The 23,211-nt window shown below is 31.3% G+C and overlaps 1 protein-coding gene across 1 annotated transcript in view; it reads right to left on the reverse strand.

The window, feature by feature from the left end:
* Positions 1-14,934, reverse strand: part of LOC102678857 — a 44,870-nt gene extending 29,936 nt beyond the window's left edge. Inside the window, exon 1 of the mRNA XM_006619949.2 lies at positions 14,503-14,934. The gene's annotated coding sequence lies outside the window, so the exon portion shown is untranslated. The remainder of the gene's footprint in view (positions 1-14,502) is intronic.
* Between the last annotated feature and the right edge of the window lie 8,277 nt (positions 14,935-23,211).

The following is a 23,211-nucleotide window of genomic DNA, read 5'->3' on the forward strand; positions in this document are numbered from 1 at the left end:
AAGCGGTATTAAGCGAAGTGAACGCCAGAGAGATCCGATTACGTTAATCCTTTATGGTCCGATCGGTATTCAACGTTTTATCTGAAATGGTTTATGATTAATAAGATATCTACTATTTTAAACTGATTTAAACGACGTAGTTGTCATTTTTTTTATTGGAATTCGGATTAATTAGTGTTATGAAAGTTAAATCTTTGTAATCTCTCTTACAGTTCTTTGCTAAGTTAACATGTAATTGATCATTTTAAAGTAATTATTAATGTCTCGAACTATTTTAAAAGCATTAAATATTATTCTTGTCAATTCGTATAATCAATTATTTATTTCAAGTTATAATATCACTATAAATAATTGAAAAAATAAAACTTTTAAAATGATCATTACAAAAAATTAACATTATACGTGTTTTCTACAAAAACGATTAAATATCTTTAAAAAAATAAAGAAAATTTGACAAAGTATTTGGAACAAAACTTACAAAGTACAAAGAGTTTCTATTCTCTTCTTTTATAAAACCCCTGTCGTATTCGATATCATTATTTTAAATTCAACTTCATGAAAAATCACATTACTTACGGGACGATGTAATTCATTATATAAAATCACACTGTATGACGCTAAATTATAATCATTCACAACGTGGATCCAACGTAGAATTATCCCTAAAACACACGAACGCGAAATTATTAAAGATTTCCATTTCGAGCGAGTGACAACCCCATCTCGTTCACTCTCGGTGATTATTCTCTTCGTGGTGAATAAAATATCGCTCGAAGGAGCCCAAGGTTCCATCATGATGGAATTTCAGCCATTCGTTTTGTCTAGGAACGTGATTCTTCTTCTTCTTTATTTAAAAGGAGCCAACGCTTCGAAGGAGGCGTCGACATAATCGAGCTTAAAACCGCAAGTCGACGTTAAGCGATCCGAATACCTGCCACGCCAGCTACTTTCCATCCAGATAATCCGGTAATTTGAAAATTTAGAATGGAATGTAACTCCCGGGAAACTATTTGAAGTCTCGTCTGTGGCCGAGGATCCCTTTTCTTTTCGGACTTTATTGTCAGCCATGGAACATAGTGAAAAGGTGATGAATTAGAATGAAAAGAATTAGTGGAAATTGACTTAATTAATTTTAAATTTTAAACAGGATTTCGTTACTTTGAAAGGATTTGATGACCGTGCAAAGATATTAGAGAATTTTAAGAGGGAAACTATCTTTTCTCAAATTAAAGATTTCCAAAAGTTTAAAATTTGTGGAATTTGGGATTCTTAAAAAGATTCTAATTCACGATTTAAAATGTGTGAAATTTAGAGTATTGTAAAATATCGATCAAATTGTGAAATTTAGGAAATGGAAATGATAATAATTTCGAAGAATATAAAAAAAAGAAATACAAAAAGGGAGGAAACAATGAATTAGGAAACTATAAATTGAGAATTACTGATTAATTTGGAGCAAATTGAACATTTTTTCTAGAAATTTTCCTGTTTTATGTTTATGAAAATCTGTCTTTTAAAAATAATCTCATGGAAATCTGAATTATCTTATGATTAGATCTAAAAGATTACACGTACAAGGGTTTTAATGCGTGCACGCAAGCTCGATCGTTAGTTGCATCAACGACACAGGTAGCAGACCTTTTAATGTATTCGGCGCCTCGATTATTGACGTACACCTATCGTGTTGATATTCATGTTGTACCTTGCTATTGCTCATAATATCACGTCGATACTTTAAAACTTTGAACTATATTTATATAACTAATAAAATAATTTTCTAATATACTAATATTCATATATAATAATAAGTTAGTTATTTGTTTTAAATTATTTATTAAAATTTTAGAGTTTTTATTTTGCACTTTAATCGAATATTTGATTTCCTTTATTTTATTTCATCTATCTTAGAAAATATGAATATTTTTAATTAATTTATCGAAAGAATGCACACATGTACGTTGATCATTCTTATAGATTTCAATTTTTACAAAAATAGTAAAAAAATTAATATTTTTAAAAAAATTGTTCATTCTCAAATATTGAATAATCGAAATATCAAAATAAATACAAATAAAATAAATATCACATGAATGATTTCCTTTTGATCCAAGATAAAATTTTCATTCATGCTATTTTATTTTATTCATATTATACAACATTCAAAGTGCTGATTATTTTTTTTTTTTAATATGATCAAATTACTTCAAACTTTCCTATTCTTCTTCCAAATATATACTCTTCTTTTTTATTTATTTAATGCTTCAATCATCAATCGTGTCGTCGATGAGATTTTATCATTGTTATATTATTTCGAACGGATAAAACCAGATTGGTCAAAGCGATTTTTCCATAGATACATCTCTGTCTATTTCGAACATGAAAATTCAAGCTGAAAGCCGCGGCACTCGCAAGAATAAATCGCGAGCGACGTTTACTTTTAATTTCATTATACCGAAACGGACTTAGCGGTTTTAATAAAGAGTCCGTGAAAATTGCGACCCTTTGTTTTCACCGCGTAACGCGTACCATGGGCATTTCATTTCTTTTATTTCCGGTTGGGCATGCTGTTTTTTTCAACTCTCCACTCTTTGTCCCGATTTCTTACTTTTATTTGGATCATTAACTGTTTCGCGGTGGTTTGCTCATTTTGGCTCACTTGAAAAGAATAAACCACCGTAAAAGTCGATTTGTGAGTGCTGCACGTAGAAATATTAAATGAGAATATGGCAAAAGTTATGAGGAATAATGATAGATAAAAGATTATGTAAATGAATGTTAATAATCAGTTTTTCATAAATCATTAAATTATTTTAAAAATAAATACGATGCCTTGATTTTATCCAAGAAACATTATCATTCAATGACTTCGTTGATTTTGTGATATATAATTATATGTATATTTTGGAAAATATAAAGATAACTATCCTTTCTCTTAAATGTGAATTTGTGCGTATGATCTACACGATTATGATTTTTAGCCCGTTAATATAATATAATATAATTTCTGAAACGAATTAAGAAAATTTAAACATGAGAATATAAATATGAAAAATATTATCTTATGAAATATTATAAAATATTTTGTTTTATGTTAATTATTTTTGAATTAAATTAACATAATCATTTGTATAATAATATCGAGATAATGATATATATATATAGTGAAAAATAATTATTATTATGACTTGTATTATTATACGTAATATTTTTTAATCGAAAACTTCTAACGATGACTTGTTAAATTTTGTTAAAATATATTGTAATGATACTAAAAGCAATGAAATTGTATACAGCTTTTGACGAAAGGTTGTAGAAAGACGAGCAATTGACGCTGACAAAGAATGTACTGATTAATGGGTCTTCTTTTAACAGGGCTTAAGAAAAGGATGGGATAAAACGAACTCTTTAAGAGTAACTTAACTTTGATAAAATCTCGTAATTCACGCCCATGCATGCTGTCGAATTTAAATATTTTTAAATTCTTCCATATCTGAACAACTATTATTTAATATTATTTAATATAATATCTATATGATATATATAGAATTCTATTTATTTAATTTCATCGATGAACAAATATCGCAGAATAAATTCAATAACTTTAACTTAGTAAAAGAGAAAATAGAAAAAATTTTCATAAAATGAAATTAAATGATCTCATAATAAATAATGCAAGCGTGAACATCTTTTACTTCTTTACAACGTTCACTATTTATTCATATTACTAGGACGTTTCCTCTTAGATTTGATAACAAAAACTTTATAGTCTACGTTTAAAGCAAGATTAAACGCGAGATACTATTTACGTGCTCTTAAAAAAAGTACAATCGTAAAATTTCACTTCTTGAAGAATCTTATCCAAGAGAAGATAGATTTTTAAATTTACTGCTATTTAAGTAGAAATAAAACTATAATTATTGTGAGTTGTTTAAGAAGTTTTTACGAAGATTGGAACTCTTAAGTTATTCGAGGTGAAAAATTTATATTTAAGATTTACTTTACATTTTATCATGACGTATAAAATTTCTAAATTGCTTCCTGATTTCGATATATCTTAAACTTGTTAATCTGATTTTTTATTTTTATATCTATTTTCTTTTTATCAATTTCCATTGAAAATATTCATACATGTACATATCTCCTTTTTTTAATAGCTCTTTTTTTTTCTTCCTAAACAATAATGTGCAGAAAAATTAAACAGTTTGCAAATGTGGCTAAAAGTGCGAATATATATAGCTTTCACGTTCTATGTTCAATGAAAATGAACACTTCGTTTACTTAATGCATGCAGCTATAATATTAATATATGTTGATGTTTCACATTCTTATGCATTATTTCGTGGTAATGCATAAGAACATCTATTACAGTAAAACTCATTTTCTAGTTTGTGCTAAAATTTTTCGAATTATTTGTGCTTTAATTAAATTACTTACTAAACAAAAATGCATTCCCTTTAAATCTAAAAATATCGAATTTAATATCATATTAGTGTAATCCATTTGTATCAACAAATGAAGTAATTACACGTTTAATAGGAAAAAATATTATGTTTTAAATGAATTAATTTTAAAAACAACTATAAAGGAGAAATGAATATCGCACTTAGAAAATAAATAATTGTCTAATGACGCAACAAAAATTATAATTTCGTTTGGACGTTTTTTAAACTGTCGGTATTTTAATACTCTTACAAAGAACCACGAACTTATTACAATCTAATATTTTTTCTCTTTTGGTGATAAGACTATAACATCGATCTCAATTTATCTAATGGAAATGATATACGGGAACCATTTAAATCACAGAGACTTTTAATTCGTCTCAATTTTTTGCTTTATTATACATTGTAACGTAGATAACAGGTGCATGATATATGATGTGGACAGTTGCAGGAAATCAGGATCAATATATGAAATTTCTAGTCATTTAAATCCAAAGTTCTCCAGGCGAAACGTAATATCGTGTCGAAGCAATTGCTCAGAAGAGATAGCAGCAGTAAACCATGAACTTTAACTTCAACTTCCGTATATCAAACAGAAATTTATGGATTTCGTAATTCTATAATTACATTGTAATATTCTATACTAATTATATTCTATATTCCCATTATAAGTATATTTATTGTATTCGTATTTTGAATATCAATAATCGTAATGAACCTCTTTAAAAAAATCGATTTTAAAATGGATATCAAGAAATTAAACTCATCCATCAAATTAACTTTTATTGCTATCTTCCTACGAATGGAAATTATTTTCGAATTATAATAAAAATATAAATCTTTATATCAAATTAATGTCATAAAATGACATTATTTAAAATGTTAGAAAGTATTTAAAAGAAAATATTTGAAGATAAGTCATCATTTTAAGAAGAATATAAATATATATATATGAAATATCAAATGCTAAAATTTATTAATTTTTTTAAACAAATATTTTATTTATTTCTACACTAGACGAAGACCTAGCAAACCTAGCAGACCTAGCAGACCTAGCAGATTAATTACATTAAGTATTAAATTTATAAGAAACAAGAAGAAGACTGCGATAAAAATAATAATGAAGATATGCCTTTACTCTCTGAATCATTTATAGCATTAGAAAAAAGATTTGAAAAGCAAATAAAATATATTTAATATATTAAATTAATATTTAATATATTAAAAAGTTTTAACAATAGATAATTTATGAGATCCACAAATAATTAAAAGAATATTTCCTTTATTATTTTTTTGCAATTGTTATTGCATTAATCTTTTTGAAATATATATTATAGTATGATTATTCTGTATTTTATTTTGTATTTATAGCAATGTAAATAACTAGATCGAATAACAACTTTTTTTGCTCACTATTCACGATATTTGGCGTTATTGGAGATAATACACGATTTACACGAAATCGAAGAAATAAATCGCATAGGAAAATCAGCAGATATAGAAGTTCGATTTCGTTCGAATGACCTCATTTCTGGGAAGGATTCCGCTGATTTTATCGAACTTTTCGTTCCTTCTCTCGTCTTATGATGTACATCGATAATATCATTGATAAAATATGTGAAAATTTATCTTCTTATTTTTTAAATGATTTTTTTTTTATAATTACATTAAATAAGTCATGTATTATTTCGTTTGATTTATTGTTTTTTATAATTTTTTTATCATCTTCTATATGTTGAAAGGAATTTATTGTACTATATATAATGAATTCAATTGTTATAATCATACCTATTATTTTATCTATTGTAATAAATTTTCATAAATATTATTTTCTTTTTGTCCAAAAGATTCTTCGTTTATTAATATATAAATAAAATTAAATTGAATCATAAGCTCATTACAATCCTATTTATCGCATATCCTTGAATTGTTTGAACTTATTTGAAATTCTTCCAATTGTATGTTTATTGCTTAATATTAGTAGTTTCTATATTTTTTTATTACATAAGAATATAAATTGGATTTCGTGTCAGATTTTCTGTAATTATTTAATCTTTTCAACATCAAATTTGTTCACAAATAAAGGAAAAATTCATTTTTATTAATTTTGTTTATGATAAACATGTTTTTTTTTACGAAATTTCTGTAAAGAAAATATAATAAATATATTTGAGATCTTTTTCATTGAAAAGAAATATATTTATTATTCAATTTATTTAATAAATAATTAAAATTTAAATTTATTTAACATTAAATATGAAAGAATTAATTAATTATGGAATTAATAAATTAAATATTTCATTTTAAAAAGTTATATCCATTAATATCCATAATTTTTCATCTCATAAAATGAATCAAAGAATTCAAAATGAAAAATTCCAAAACGAAAATTTCCATCTCAATTCGATCGTTGATTAGTTTGTGACGATTTGGTTATTATACTTATAGTCAAATTTAGAGATTTACGAGGATAAATTGAAATTGTTATTGTATCAACCTCTGAAATGGTCAGATTGGAAGCTCTTAAACCTTAATTGGATTTTGAAGGAACTAGACGGGATATCGTAGGGTGTTTCGAAGGTATCGATTTCGGTTCGTTTTATGGGACGATGTCACGCATAAAACATTGAATATCCGATTTCCTGACTGGAGATTGTTTCTTGTTGATATATCGTTAAACTGATAACATTTAGGATTTTGGATATAGATAGAAGAAAATCCTTTCGTTCGCTTTTAGAATCGAACATTTATAAATAATGTATAAAATTACGCGATAAATTTATCAAACTATACAAAAATAAAACTTGAATTTAAGTAAAACTAATTTACTAAAATAATTATTAATAAGAGAAGATAAGAGAATATAAAAATAACAAATTCGACAAAACTTTCACAACACTGTTATCGAGATTGAAAGATGATAAATTAATAATTATAAAAATTTATTCGAATTCACTTGATTTTCATAAAAATTGTCCCGTTTCAATAATTTAATTATTAATTCCACTGAGATTGAACGTTCTTGGGAGAAAGAAAACTTTAGAAAATTCATCAAATTACCATATGAACTAAAATTCTCAAGTAGTCGCGAGTTCGCTTCCTCGGTTATTCAATTTTCAACGCCAAACAATTCGAAATTCGGTTCGTAGAACTCAGCAATCAAGTATATTGTCTCGCGTCTGGCCGTATACTGAAGGCCAACATAATAAAAGACAGTGAAAACTGATTTGACCAACCGTCTCTCCCCCGAGAATCATCTCGTTCCGTTTCGATCACGTTGTCGTGGACAAGCGAACGATCCCTTCCCATTTCATTCGATTCTTCTCTTACTGTAATGATTTTTACAAGTTCTATCTCTCTGTAGATGGCGCGGATAATCAATTTTTTCGATGACAATGTAACAAAATTATTTATTCGCGATAGAAGAAAAAGTATTCTTATCTTCTAAATAATTTCAGATGATTTGTTCCTAATGTAATTTCTAACGTAAAATAAAGTTGAAGTTGATTTATTATTAGTTTTATTAATTATTTTGAAAAAATATAATAATTATATATTTATTTTAAAAGTGGCATTAAAATACCTATCAATCTTGTATAAAATATCTCAAAGAATAGAATCAAAGAAAAGAAGTATTTTAAGAATTAAGAATAGAAAATTAATATCTAATATTTAATTTTTAATTATAGTTGTTTAATTTTTTATCAATTTAGAAACAAACTTTAGCTTTTTCTAAAAAACATTCTTTTCTTTAACAATCTTTGAAATACAGCCTTTTCTTTTACAGCCTTTGAATAAATTATAAATAAAAATATTAAAATAAGAAATGAAATCTCCTATTGTCAATTTATTAAATTTTCTTAGCAGAAAATTGACAAGACCTATAATAATACCAATTGATACACGTCAAAGAAATCAATATTCGCTCGAAATTACATCGTTTGAAATTAGATTAAAATTAGAGAATTCGAAGATCATTGATGCTAATAATACTTATATAAGAATCAGATATATTTAAATTAAATTACATTCGACGAAAATAACGTTATATCGAGGGAACGTTTCCATTCTCTCGTTGATATTCGATGGAATTTTCCACCTAACGAGGTGTCAGGAGATCTGGCCCTGATTCGATTTCCCGAAGAACTCTTCTCATTCTTTGGCGAAATTCAATTTCGACTTGAATCTCGGATCCTGTCATGGAACAACTTAGGCCGCGTTTAAACGGGGACGGCAGCTAATTAAAAAGCCCCCCGAGATTTGCATTCCCCGATCAACTGAACATCCTTCCAGTTTTTCCTGTAAGTAAATTCCACGATGACGTTCCACGGAAATTCCTTCTTGATATCTACGTAATTGTATGGAAAATAAGTTGGACGAGTATAAACATTTATAATATAAAATTCGGCAACAAATATCTTGCTATAACAATTCAGATATTATTAAAATTCTTGTAACATTAGCTTATTATTTTGATATTTATTTTCGATATATCTTATAATTTTACTTATCCTCTTATTTAATAATTGAAAACTTCAAAGAAGGAAAAAGTAGTACGAATTTTAAAATTAAGACACTATACGTATTCATGAGAATTTAAAAATTCATAATAAAATTTCTAGTCTAGAACTAATTTATTTGAAAACGAGTTTTCAAAAATGTTCTTATAATACTCTATATTATTTTTAAAAATAATCTTTCTCTATCATTCAGTATTTCTATTACTCATTTCTTCGATTGGACTCCAATTTTCCATTGAATCCTTTATACTCGTATAAAATATCAATTTCCAAAATTACTCGAATCCGAACGCTCTTAATCAAATCATCTCCCATCATCTTGAATCTAAGCTTCCTTTATCCTTCTCTTCCAATAATACCATCAACTGAATCTGCCACGAAAAAGAAATTAAAAATCAACATAGAAACGTTGCTCGACGTTCGATCTTCTTAATTCATCGATGAACTGCGTGACAAGGGAAAATAAGAAAAATAAAAAGAACGAGGATAAAAATTTGCCTGGCGAAGGTAATCGTTGGGACGACCAGACAGAAATAAGAAGAAGCAGCCGACGACGAGAAAGAAATAAACGAAGAAGAGGGAAGAGAAGATGGTGGAGGCCGCTAAGTCGAAGGTGGATGGATTCTGTCGGGATTCAACCTGATGCCATTCATCTTCGTCTCCTGAGCGAAGAACGAGGTGGTCCTCCCGGTTTCTACTTTGGGACACGCTCCTCTATCATGTTCACCGGTATCTTGATTCGTTGGATGTCTCCATCCCCCTCTTATCACAGGCGCATCGTTCCATCTTATGGGGTTAGCCGAAAGGGCTGTTCTTATTTTTCGTCCGCACTCTTTATCAAACGTTTTCACGGCATCAAACTTTTATTTGATCAATGACGAGGCGAAAACTTTTTGGCATGGAGCGCGGTTGATAATTGAGTTGCGCACTTTGCCGCATGGTTCCGCAGCGGCAGCCACGTCCGGAAGATTGAAAGATTAATATTGCAACGGGGATGGTGTTCCTTGAATTTTGTAAAGCGCCACCATCGAGAAAAGATGGAGCCCGGCTGGAATTTATTTTGATAAGAGTTCCTTCCACGGTGTATACCTCTTTTTCAAGGGAGAGTGAGGGGGAAGAGATTGATTCGGTTCAAGTAGAGAGGAGAGATTGATGATGTGATTATGAAGACTTTGAGGTTTCTGAAGTTTCAGATATTAAGCCGCGATAATGGTTATTATGAGTCGTTGTGGCGGCGAGATGTCATAGTGAATTTTTACACTTTAATTATCTTACAATTTACAGAAACATTGTTTAATAATCTTATACAATCGAGATTAATATATTATAATCTTATCTTGAATTTTAAAAGTATAAATTTTAAGAATATTTTTAATGCCATGCCATCGTATCTGTGATTTGAGATAGGCTTAAAGTATATTTTTGGCACGTGATTTTCATTTAGTTAATCTTGATAACATTTTATTTTTAATGCCATGCATCGTATATCTGTGATTTGAGATAGGCTTAAACTATATTTTTGGCACGTGATTTTCATTTCGTTAACCTTGATAATATATCTTAAGTATTATCTCATAACTTAGAAATAGAAACTTGATCAAAAGATTTTTTATTCAAAATTTAAAAAATACGTATTAATCAAAATAAGTTATATTTTTTCGTTGAAATGAAATTACTGAAAGTAATTCCAATAATGTATTTAAATTGTAATAAATTAGTTTAAATTATATAAAATGTAAAGAAGAACAAGAAGAAAGAAAAGGTAATAAATATCAAATGTATCCATCAATTGTATTCCTGTTACGAGCATCAGCAATTTTCCAGCGTAAGAGGTTCAAGAAAAGAACTTCCGGCGGTCGATCAGAAAAACACGTATTCCAAGAGGTTGAATCAATTGTAAGCCGACAGGGTTGGCTCTATCACGTCTTTCTACGACGTAAACGAGATTCTTTTCCATGAGAGGGCCATTAATCACGCGCTTCTACACCGGGGTGATACATTCCGGGGGAGGGAAAGATCGCTTCGATCCACGGGGGTTCGCGCCGAGTTTTCACTCGATCTCATTTGCCGGTGCATCCGAGCATAACCCGCGACCCTAAACACTTTTCCAACCTGATCCGGTTGCTTGCGATCCAACTTTCTCAGATCCTCGATGTTACACCTCGCTTCCAATCCTTCTGAGCTTTCGAGCCTCTTGCTCCACTGCTCCCTTCTAACCAATCTTCGTTTTTGCATCATCCTCCCTATCACCGATAACCTCCGTCCCATCGATTTTCTTTTCGTTAATCCCACCCTTCGTCCCTCGCTCCTTTCTATCAAACGCTCACGAAGCGATCCTCTCGATGGCTTCACTCCTGCTTTCGGATAAGTTTTATTTCCGGACGAGCGACAGCTCCAGGATTTCACGCTTTCTTATTTCTTTTTCTTCTTGTTGCTGACTTTGCGTACACGAGAATAGCACTTTGTTGAAAATATTTTGCTTCTCTTTCTTCTTATGCACTTTTGTTGAATTTATTTTATACGTGTACGTAATATGATATGTGTAGGGTATCAAATATCTATAAATTGTTATTATTAGAGATAAGAAAAAAATTGATCGAATAAAAATTCAACGAAATATCATTTTTCATTTCTTACAATTGATTAATATTATTTTTTAATAAGTTGAGAAATCAATACTTCTCACTTTTTGCATTGATATTTATTGGATTATAATATTTATTTCCATAGTATAATTCATGATGGTTAATCATTACAATAAATTTTTTTCTTTTTACATTTAATATAAATGAATGAATATTAAAGTTTAATAGTTGATTAGCCAAACAACATAAAGGTGATTGACTTATTAAATCAAATAGCAATAAATTTCTTTTTTAATTCTAATTCCACCATGAAATATTTCCTCCCGTTCCCAAAATAATAAAACATCGGCGCACTTTGAATATCGATTAATAATCATTTTTAACAGTTTATAAAAACGTTCCAAGAATTTTATCGTTACAAATGTTTCTTCGAATTCGTCGTCGTTTCATTTACATTACGTCGAGCAGTTCAATCTCCACGATTGTCTTTTTTCTCGGTAATTATGCGAAAAAGTTTCAAATTTTTCAGTGGAAACTCCATTAGCGCGTATTTGATTTTTTCCCTTTCTTTTAGCATTCGAAAGAGGCGAGACAGATGGAATGAGAGAAATGAGAGAAATTCTTGGAACAAGAACTGTAGAAAATTTAATTGCGCGATACCACGGTTATCGATCACATATTTATAAATTGTAGGAGGGAAAAACTTGAGTTAGTCGATAGATGGAGAAGTTGGTACCTTGATTCGTGGTTAAAAGTTAGCCAAGTCGCTTCAGTTTGATCAAAAGGAATCACGAATCGTCTTCCAAAGTATCCTGTTGGCCGCACGTGATCAATAGCATCACGGCGGATAAGATCTCATTTAAATCCTTTTCTCTTGAAAACTTCGATTCTCCTTTCGATTTGATCGTTACTTCGTCCTGATTTTACTCTATAGCAATTGGAGAGGCATCCACTTCGATGATACCGATTTTAGAACGTTTTTAAATAGATCTTCGTGATGAAACGTTATTGTTTCATCATTCTATGCATTACATAATATGATTAAAAAATACTTATTCAATTTTTTATACTAGCGTACGAATAGTATTTTATATCTATATTTCAGTAAAATTCATTCAGTAATTTCTCTCAAATTCTTATTTGTTTCACCGAATCGTCCATTTCCAATCATCGTCTTCGAAAATCTACTGTTGGACGGAACAATCTTTTATAGAAATAGTCTTATCAGATTTCTCATTTCTTAATACTTTATTACGGAGACAAAAGCAACGGGAGTCTGCTTGGTTGACAAGCAATAAAGAAGTCGACGCTTTCATCGAGGGGTGGTTCCTTTAACGTTGTCTCCAACTTTCTAGCGTGGCATGCCGGAACACGCGGCAGACAATGGCTGCGGCAACTGTCTGCTAACTGGTCTGAATGTAATTGCGAGAAAATGACCGTAGAATGCGGCCCGTTGTCGTTCTTTTTTCCTTATACATGCCTTGTTTGCAGGCGACGAAAATTGTCTCTAATTGTGATTCAAGAGATTTCAGCGAAATGGAAGTGTGGAAGTGTTTACAGTGAAGGATAATTGATTCGAAAGTTTGTTTCTCTTTCCTTTAGTTTCGTTATTATTCGAATATCGATCAATTTCCTTATCCGTATTGTTTTCTAATTTATATTTTGGTTAGATGAAGAGATTTCCAAAAAAAGATTTTAATTGAAGTTAATGTTCATCATAGTTCATTAATGAAACAATTATGTTTACAGAGAAAAAATATATCGAAAAATAAAAATTCTTCTTTATTTCTATTCAAAATCATATCCAAATCTTAATAAATTCATTGCTTAAACACGAAAGCATACAAACTTTTTTTTCCATTAAAGTTTGATTATTATATATTTTAAAAATTTGTCATTTTAATTTCTTGATTATATTTGATAAATAATATATATCATGTTATTATAAACTTAATTTCAGGAAAATGTTATTCTAATAAAGCAAAAGATTTTCATAATATTTTTTAACATTGCAATTTCACAAAGAAAAATCAATATCTATTGAAAATCTCATTTTTAATACAGCAATTTGCTATTCCAAATTCTTCCGAATGATCCGAAATTCCAATTCGATCTCGAAATACGTTCTTCCAATCGTCCAGGACATCGACTTCTCACCTTATCTTCGTATAGGCCAGATGAAGCATAAAACTGGGCTAAATCCCATCGATATTTACGTCATGCTGAGCGAAGCATCGAGGAAATGATCTGAAGCGTTCGATTAGAAATCCCATTTTAACCATATTAAAAAGTTGACTAAACGCTTTCTATCGGATAACTACATAACGATCTAATATTATTAACTAACAGCTGTTAATAATTGATCTTCTTTCTGGTAAATCATCCTTTTCCTGCAAATGGAGTTGAGCATCTTTGCGCCATCTTTTGTAAATATCATCATAATAGTGTATCTCTTTTATTATACGATTAATTTTTTTATTATATGATTAATTTTCTTTTAAACAAATATAGGTAATAGACAATGCAATGCAGTTTAAACTAAAATCTCAAGTTTCTATCTTGCTACTCGTAGCTTTATCCTTCTAGCATTCTAATTACCTCTATCCAATAGAACAGTAATTCCACAAGTCGATGAAGTTACGATGATAATTAATTAACTCGAGATAATTTTCCCGCAATTTCTGAATCAACTCATCTGTCAATGTAAGGCAAATACGTAGCAAGCGTGATATTGTGGAAGCATTAAATTATAGCGCCTGAAAAATTGTCTTAGCGTATCGATGCTTGTCTCGAATATCGCAGCAGTTTCTGTATCTGTTGGCCGGCGTATTTACGAGAGGTCCTACTGTAGAGGAGCCGACGGCACCATCGATAACACTTTGAGAGCTTTTGCCTGAGCAAAGAAGTTTGCATGGCACGCTTCACGAGCTACGATGAAATAGAAGTTCCGGTTACCTTTTGGGTTTTGCCGAGGCGTAGCTCCACTCGAGTATATCCGGCAGAACTGCATTAAGAAGTTCTCAACGGGAACCGATATCCTTTTCTGCCTGTTTCCCCGCTTCCTGTCCACGTCGTCCACCGTCGCTTTGCCTTCGCCTCGCTTCCCTCTTCTCTTCAACGAGAAGATTCAAACGGCCTCTCTTTAGCGCACGGTTGGCTAGCTACAGAGAAAAACTACTTGTTCCTTGCAACGTAGTGACTTCTTCCTCCCCTCCCGCCCACCATTCCAATCTCAAAGCTCGAGCGGGGGGCAATAGTCTTGGTGTGGCACGACAACTGAATTTCAATGCGATGATGCGGAATCTATTCGACATTCGGTGTACTCGGCTGGATTTCCGTTTGTCCGTGACTTATCTATCGAAGGGCTAGATAGTCTTGCTTGAATATCGATGTTATTGAGTTTGTTCTTTAAGGTGTATCCTTTTTATATTTTTACGTAGAAAACATCGCGTTTTAATTTATTATGGAATGGAAGAATAAGTTGGAAATTAAAAATTGTGGATTTTTATTTGAAACGATCTAAGTTGAACGTATATAATTTTAATGATATGCCATATGTGATTCTTTGAACACGTTCAAAGAAGTTTAAAGAACTTTTATTTTGTAGCATTCGTTTCATTTTTAATTTCAGGTAACTTTTTAAATTCAGTTACTCGTTATTAACCCCCCCCATTTAACTTCGTTATTCTATCGTTAAATTTTATAATTATTATTTTACAATTTTATGTTAAAAATATTATGGTATATAATTTTATATTAAGCATATAACTCAAAACGAAAAATAAGTATTAAATTGTTGCACGCGCTATTTTAAATTAATTAAAATGTCACGCATGATATAATAACAACTTTGTCACGCGTTAACTTTTACATCAGCTATTTTCGGATATTTCGTTATAATGCATCCCAGAAAATAGCGTTTCTCGATCGCGAGATACGCAAGTGCTCATTAACCCAGAAACGTCCTACTAAATTTTCTGCGGTTCCCATTTAACTTGTCGATGATGCTTTTGGTTGGTCAAGCGATAAAAACGATTTTGATTAACTTCGTATCGGTGTCCAATTTAGCAAGGGATATTAATGTGGCAATATATTTTAATGAGAAACGAGTAACTGGAAAACAAAATTCATCTCATTCGAGATTTTGATCGCATCTGTTGAACGCAATTGTCACGAACGAGTGTGCATACGCGTGAATAAAAAAAAAAGAAAATAAAAAAAGTAAAAATTTCGATGATTAATTCATTAAATTGTCATTTATAAATTGCTTAATGAAAATAATAATAAATTTCCCTTTTTTTAATAACTTTATCTCAAAAGCGAATCTGATAATATCTCATCAATTTTTAATTGCACTTATATCTTTTTTTTTTTAATTGTCAATGTTACTTGCCCATTGTACAAATGAATTTATATCTCAATTATATCCAAATTTATGTCTATCAACACTTAATTATTTTTTTAACACAACAAATATTTCAAAAATTGCATGATTCTGCATATATATCATTTATATCATATAACTATATATCATTTATATAGTTTTGATATACATCACTTTTACTCTTTCTGCATATACGTGTACTCTACATTCTTCTCGATTTATCATTATCTCGCTCACGTAATCGTAATATGGAACGTTTCGAAACAAATTCCAAACCAATTAGAACAAACCAAATCGCTAGAACCCCCAAAAGAGCATATATCCGTGTTAAATCCTAATTAACCAGCGAGTTATCGAGCAGCGATAATCATACTAGCGTTCGCAAAAAACTTCGCAACAGGCGTAGTACGCTTCCATCGAGAAACTTTCATCCCAGACGCGAGGGAAGTCGTTTCACGAGCCAGGTAAAACACACTTCAAGCGAAAGAAAAAAAGGGGAGGAAAAAAGGGAAGGGAGAAGAGAAAGAAAAAAAAAAAATGGAGAAGGGACCGCGACCTGTTTCTGTTGCGCTCTGAAGTGAGATCTCTGGCTGTCTAAGTACGATAGTCTTGTTCCCTATTGAAAAGCGACATTAACCGAGACTAGAACAAAACTACACACGTAACACGAGGAAAGAAGAGCCACGATTGCGTAGTAACAAGCATCGCTTCCGCCTCCGGCTTCTCTCCCCCTCCTCCCCCTCTGTCTGTGTACTGAAAAGTGGTTAAACTGTCAAGGATGCAACCCTCGACCATATCGTGGCCATAAAGCTTTAGTTTAATGCGAGGTTTTGCGTGTTCCGCGACCACGCAGCTGCAGGAAGGAAACTGAAAAGAATGGGAACAGGATGAGGAACGGAGAGGGAAATAAGAGGAGCACTGGCGGTGGAACGGGAGAACTGATGTTACGCTTGGATGAATGAAGAAATAAGCTTTATTCCGTGTACGCTGTAACGTGAATGATATTTTTTTTTTTTCTTTTTTCGTGAGAAGGTCTTCTATGAATTCACAAGTATACTTTGTAATATAGGGTTAGAAATTATTATTATTTATACGGAGTTGTCGTTATTTGTTTCTTAATAAAGATAATAAAGTTTGTTTGTTTGCTTGGTAAAGAAAGTGTTGAATGTGTGTAAATGATTGATTATTTTGGTGGTCTCGTCTTTTTTTCTTAGAGAGAATTATTATTTTAGAAAAATATTTTTTTTTTTATCGATTTATCGAAATTAAAGTGAAGTATCAATGATATAGAATATTACGCGTTGCGTATTTATAATATTATTTTACTTTATACGAATATGAACCATTAAATGATGAAATTTGAACAAATTGATCAAATGGAAAATTTTCATTACAAATAATATTACAAATTTTATATACATGAATTAACTTTACGAACTGTATATTTAATTGCAACCTACTAATATTTGCATTTGCAAAATTAAATACAGATGGCAGTAATAAAAAAAAAACATATAAATATAGGATTACGCTATAAGCTTGCAATATTTGTCCACTGGAAAAAACAGATGAAAATAATATGCTTCATTAAATGCATAAAGTTAATATGCAGCCCCATAAAACGTGACTAAAATTGTTAATTTAAGTTATAATAAATTTAAGTTTTAAATTTCACGGTATTTTACCATAGTCAACGTACGAAAAATAATAATAAAATCACTTAAAATTTGTAAACCGTTAATTATGTAACCGTTAATTATATAATATAATAGAATTTAATAGAATTTAAGGAAAATTGTTCCACGAGAAGATAAAAGAATATAAATACATATTGAAAAATCAACTATTCGTTGGATTATTAAAATATAATTAATATCGATACATCATTATTTAAGAAAAAAAAAGGAACCTTGTAACCCTTTCCAAATTTTCCAAATACTTTAAATGATTTATTTCTATCCACTAAAATTTCACTTTGTTCAAAACTATTATTATTATTTATTATCTTTTCGAAAACATCAAACATCTCTTTTGAAACGAAATCGTATCTTTCTTTTTGAAACGAATTCATTGAAGTAATTTCAGAACAAATTCCTCCAGGAAGTAAATAGTTTATTGTCAACAATCATGTTCTTCATAAAGCTCGTTGAAATAGCTTTATGAAGCTTTTTTTCAGTTGTTTCATATCACAATGTAATTCACAATCACTATTCTCTCGATTGATCTTCGATTCATCATCTTTTCTTTCTTCCGTGTTTCAATTCACGGAAGCATGGATGCACTTAAGCAAACAACTCGCTACAAAGTCGGTTTTCATAAATCATCACCGCTCCGATCATCACTCGATTCGTTTTCGATTCTTCGATCAATTGAACCGCGATATTACGAACCGTTATCACATCGTTCCACGGTCGACCCGCAATTTATGATATTTATCTATCTCACGTGTACACTCTACGCCTGTGTGCATTTAATATCCCTGAAAATTGTTTCGAAAATTAAGTTTAATCGCGTAATAAATTCTCGTTTCGAAAAAAACAAGAAGAAGAAGAAGAAGAAGAAGAAGGGAATTTACAGGGAGGAAGCGAGTTTATTCAAACCGTGGCGGTGTGTTCTTGCTCTCGAATCGATTTTTCGCGAACATTTTGCTAATATCATCGACGAGGGGGAATTTAATTTCACGCCGCGAGCGAAACGGTCTCGAAACGAAAGAGAAAATATTCGAGCGAAGTGGATGGTGGTGGGTATGAGGCCTGGCGCGGCACGTTGGAGAAATAGAAACGAACACGTTTTCAGAGAAAGAATCTCCGCCGTTCTGAACGAATAGCACTCGTCTGGGCTTTTCGAATTCATTTGCTGCTTAAAAATTACGCGGGAAATCCTCTCGCGAGCCTGTTTTCAGATTGGAAATCCATTTGAACCGCGAACGTGCGATAATTCAACTTCTCCATTACCACGTGTTCCCTGTATACCTTTCTATTCCGAGCACGCTCTAGCCGGAGCTGGAAAGGAGAAAGGAATTTCATGCCCACGCACTCACGACGCCTGTTTATGAGGTTGTCGACACACGTGTGCTACTACCATTTTCGACTATGCGCCAAGGTATTCGAATGGATATAGAGGAAAAGATGAATTGCGTTCATTATAGTTCTTTACGCGTTTCGTATCCAGAGACAGCTATTCAACTTTTCGTTTTCACAATTTCTCACAGCGAGTGATCAATGACCGGCTTACCCTGTACTACTACCCCGTGTCTGATAAATGAGCTATCTATACTATAGGTTTTTGATCAATTGCTGGTCTACGTTACTTGCTCGAACAATAGATTTATCAGACATTGCGCGTCAGACTTACTGACTTACATTAAGCACAATTTTACGATTTATCGCTATTATAAGTTACAAATTGATACGATAATGATAAATTTTATTAGTTAATGGCAAGTGTGAAATTAAATTTTTTAGAAATAAATTTTACGAAGTATAAATATAAGTTTTAATACACGTAATATCGTTTACCTCCATGTTTCATCCAAAATTTGCATTAAGTTAAGAACGAGTTAAGTAGAAATCATTTTTAACGTTTCAACAAATCGAATATTTCGCGCGATCTTCGAGTAATCTTCAAATAACCTACAAAGTTTCAATTATTCAAAAGAAGATCGAAACGATCATTTCGAAAACAGCAATATCCCTCTTTCATAAATTCATCTCCTATTCTCGTTTCGCGGCTCACAAATTACACCATCGATCACGTAACTGACAAAATGCATCCCCCGATCGATTACTTCCGCCCGTTTCCTCGCTTAACGGGAAATTACACGAACAACGCCTCGCGCGAAATAATATATAAGAAAACTCGAGAATGGAAGACCGTTGGGGGACGGAAAAGAGCGGAGGACAAGCGTTGCGAGAGGAGAATCCTCGGCGGTATCTCGTAGGGCGCAGGTGCGTGCGTCGGATAACCGGTGGCATTGATAACACGAGCACGCGTCGCAGTTATAATAGGGACGATCACACGGTAACCAGGGTGTATACAATTACCTGGGCTTTTCAGGTGTGGGAAAATAGAGTTGGGAGGGGGGAATGGGTGTCTAGCCAAGCTGACCACCGAGTGAAATACTCGCAGCGTATGGGGCAACGAATCGTTGGTTAAGCGTGATGGAATTGGTAGGTCGACAGATAGCTGCGGTGGTGACATCGTATGTCAATGCGCCCACGGTACCGTTCGTTCAATTGTCCATTGATTGCCTTTGCTTGCTATTTACACCGGCACAATTACATCCAATAGCAGTCCGTGACAACGCGATGGAATTCGCGAGAGAATTTTCGCTGCCATCAGAAAAAATTAGTTAGGCCGTTTATATCCTAGCTTTCTAGACTAAACTGTTAATACATTCAAACCAGTTTCGTTCAACTTTCATCGCGAATCTTTGATGTACCAAAGAGTGTAGACAGTAATTAAATTACATTCGTTGTGTATGTTTGTTGTACAATTCGATAATGGTGGATAATTAGTGAATGTGTTAATACGTCGAGAAGAAATGATATTATTTGTAATGAAAATACTTATTAATTTTATCAAACGCACACGTTTCTTGTTTATCAAAGACTTTCTTCTTGAGCATTTTATTTTCCTTCGCGTTCAAATATTTTCTTATAATTTATTTTCTATTTTCCAATCGATTGATTTATACGTTCCGTGCACAATCTTGTTGCGGCTATGTATCAGCTCACGATCGCATTGATACTCTATCATAAATATCTTTTGACGTATGTAGATATGAATCACACTAAAAACTCCTATTCTCGCGATATCTATTGAATATTGTTAAATATTGAATATTGTTTTGATGGTTCGAATATATTTATTTTTGTCGTTTGAATCTCTTTCCCTTGTTTTTCTTTTGCAAAGATCTCAAGGAAGCTTAATTTTATGAATTGCACAGCTTTATTCTTCTTATAAAAGTTGGCACTAATTTAGTTTATAAATTGTTGTAGCTTAGAAATATCGAGGAAAGTATAATTTTTGTGAATTTTTAGAAAGCTTGCAAGAGCTGCGTTCCTTTTTTCTTTTTCTTCTTTTTCTTTTGAGAAAATTAGAAGAAATTTAATTTATATATGTACATCATATTATATTCACTGCATAAAAAACATTTGAAATAAGGAAAAATTAAATAGAGTCGCTCAAACATTTTTATCTGAAAATTGTTTGAGATCTGCTTAAATGATGATGAATAAAACTGAATTACTGTTTAATCTAAAAGCAATCAAATCGGTTGAAATATAGGCTAACGAAAATCGTTTTACGCTGAAAGATCAATAGCGGTTAATTAAGTTACGAGACAATTAATTTAAGCTGGACTTCCATGATCAACTTATCATCTCAGTTTGATAGATCGATTTTAACTTTGTCCAATCTAGTTAATACTCACTCTCTAAAATAATGCCTGTAATGGTATTTATATGGTACATCTAACTACTTTTCAACTAACTAAATAAATATTAATGATTTTGTATTTCATTGAACGTCAAATCTCTAATTATTTATAATTTATCAATTTTTTATTTGCTTGACGTCAAAATCATTAAATCAGATTTTCTATTTTTGAAAGAATATCTTAGCTTATTGTAAAAAATTATTACTTAAAATTAGCAAGCTTTCAGAACAAATTGAATAGATCAACCAAAAATACCAACTTAATCAAATCATCTTTTAAAGAATTTTCCTGTCGTCTATTAAAAAATAAATTAAATACCATTATTGATAAATAAATCTACGTTAATCATTCTACAATATTTTTCCCGATCCAAAAATATAATTTTCTCATTGCAATTTATTTTATTCGTTAACTGATATCGTAATAACACCAAATCAACCTGAATAAAGAAAAGAAATTCAGAAACGCGAACTACTCGTTTCTTCCATTCATTCTATATTCATGTACAGATCTAAGAAAGATACAATTAAGTGCACGCGATTCAGCGATACTTGAATAAACAGACGTTCCAAATGTCCGAATAACAAATTCGTATCCATATAAAACACCCTTAATCACCGACCACAATAATTATAAACCTAATTACATCATCGTTCGCTCAACCAAACGTCTTCACTAACACCTATTTTCTCTTCCATCGAATCGTAAATGCAAAAGAAAAAGAAAAAAATTCAATCAATAAAATCGAACTCATCGCTGATATCAAACGAGATCTCCAACTGACGCTGTACTTGAATAATTATTAATGTCCCTTTTTTCGTTGAAATCGACGTGAACACAGGGCGCAACATCGAAAGTGCGATGCCACGCAAATCCTCCCCCATGAGCCAGCCCCCATTATTTTTGCTCGCACTTCCATCGATGTAATTAATCATCGGCATTATATCATCCACAGCGGCGGCCCTCCAGCTGGGCATAATTCGAGCACGCGCACGTGCAACGTCAGCCTGTTAGGCTGCAAATAATATTCGGCTGCTGATACGTCTATGGTATTTTGCCCAAGGTCGTGCAAATCAGAGCCATCTGGGATGAGGCGCGTTTTTTACCGAAGTTTTTTTCGAACATCGATGTTCCGTTACACGAGTGTGATCAAGAGCGTGATAAATTTTAATAAAATTGTAAAGAGCCATGCAATTCTTAAAAATTGCACTCTTGAATTAAAAAATTTCTGACTACAGGAATTGATAAATATTACGGATCAGTTTTCCAATCTGTAAATCTCCATTAATGGAACGAATTAAAGTTGGAACGAATCAGAAAGATTTTCTATATTTTGTAATCAATTCATTTATCGTGTTAACCAAACCGGATTCACGTACCGGATACGTGATACAATTACATTCTCACGGATGTTAAATCATACGAATATTTTGAATTTGAATATTCGTTAATCATCCTCTTCAATATTTCACATAATTGAATCGGCAATAATTCTATTCAGAAATGATTGTTATAACCTGTGTTACATTTAATTCCGCAGATCGTTATTGAACGATTAATTATTTATCGTTATGTACTAATCTTCCGTGCATTTGACGATTAATAATCTCTATATTATGAAAGAAAAAAAATGAAAAAAAATAAATAAATAAAAAGAGAAAGAGAATACCGTATTGTTATTGCGAAGTTTTTGTAATTATTCAAATTAAACGAGCAAATAGACGATGTTATTATTTCGTTATTAAAATATTAAACGGGTTCCGCTTCGTCTAATATGAAACAGAAACGTTATTTATGACGTAATTATCGAATCGTTGATGCGAGAAAGTACCTGCCAATA

This window comes from Apis dorsata, unplaced genomic scaffold (assembly GCF_000469605.1).
Source record: "Apis dorsata unplaced genomic scaffold, Apis dorsata 1.3 scaffold_465, whole genome shotgun sequence".
NCBI lineage: Eukaryota > Metazoa > Arthropoda > Insecta > Hymenoptera > Apidae > Apis > Apis dorsata.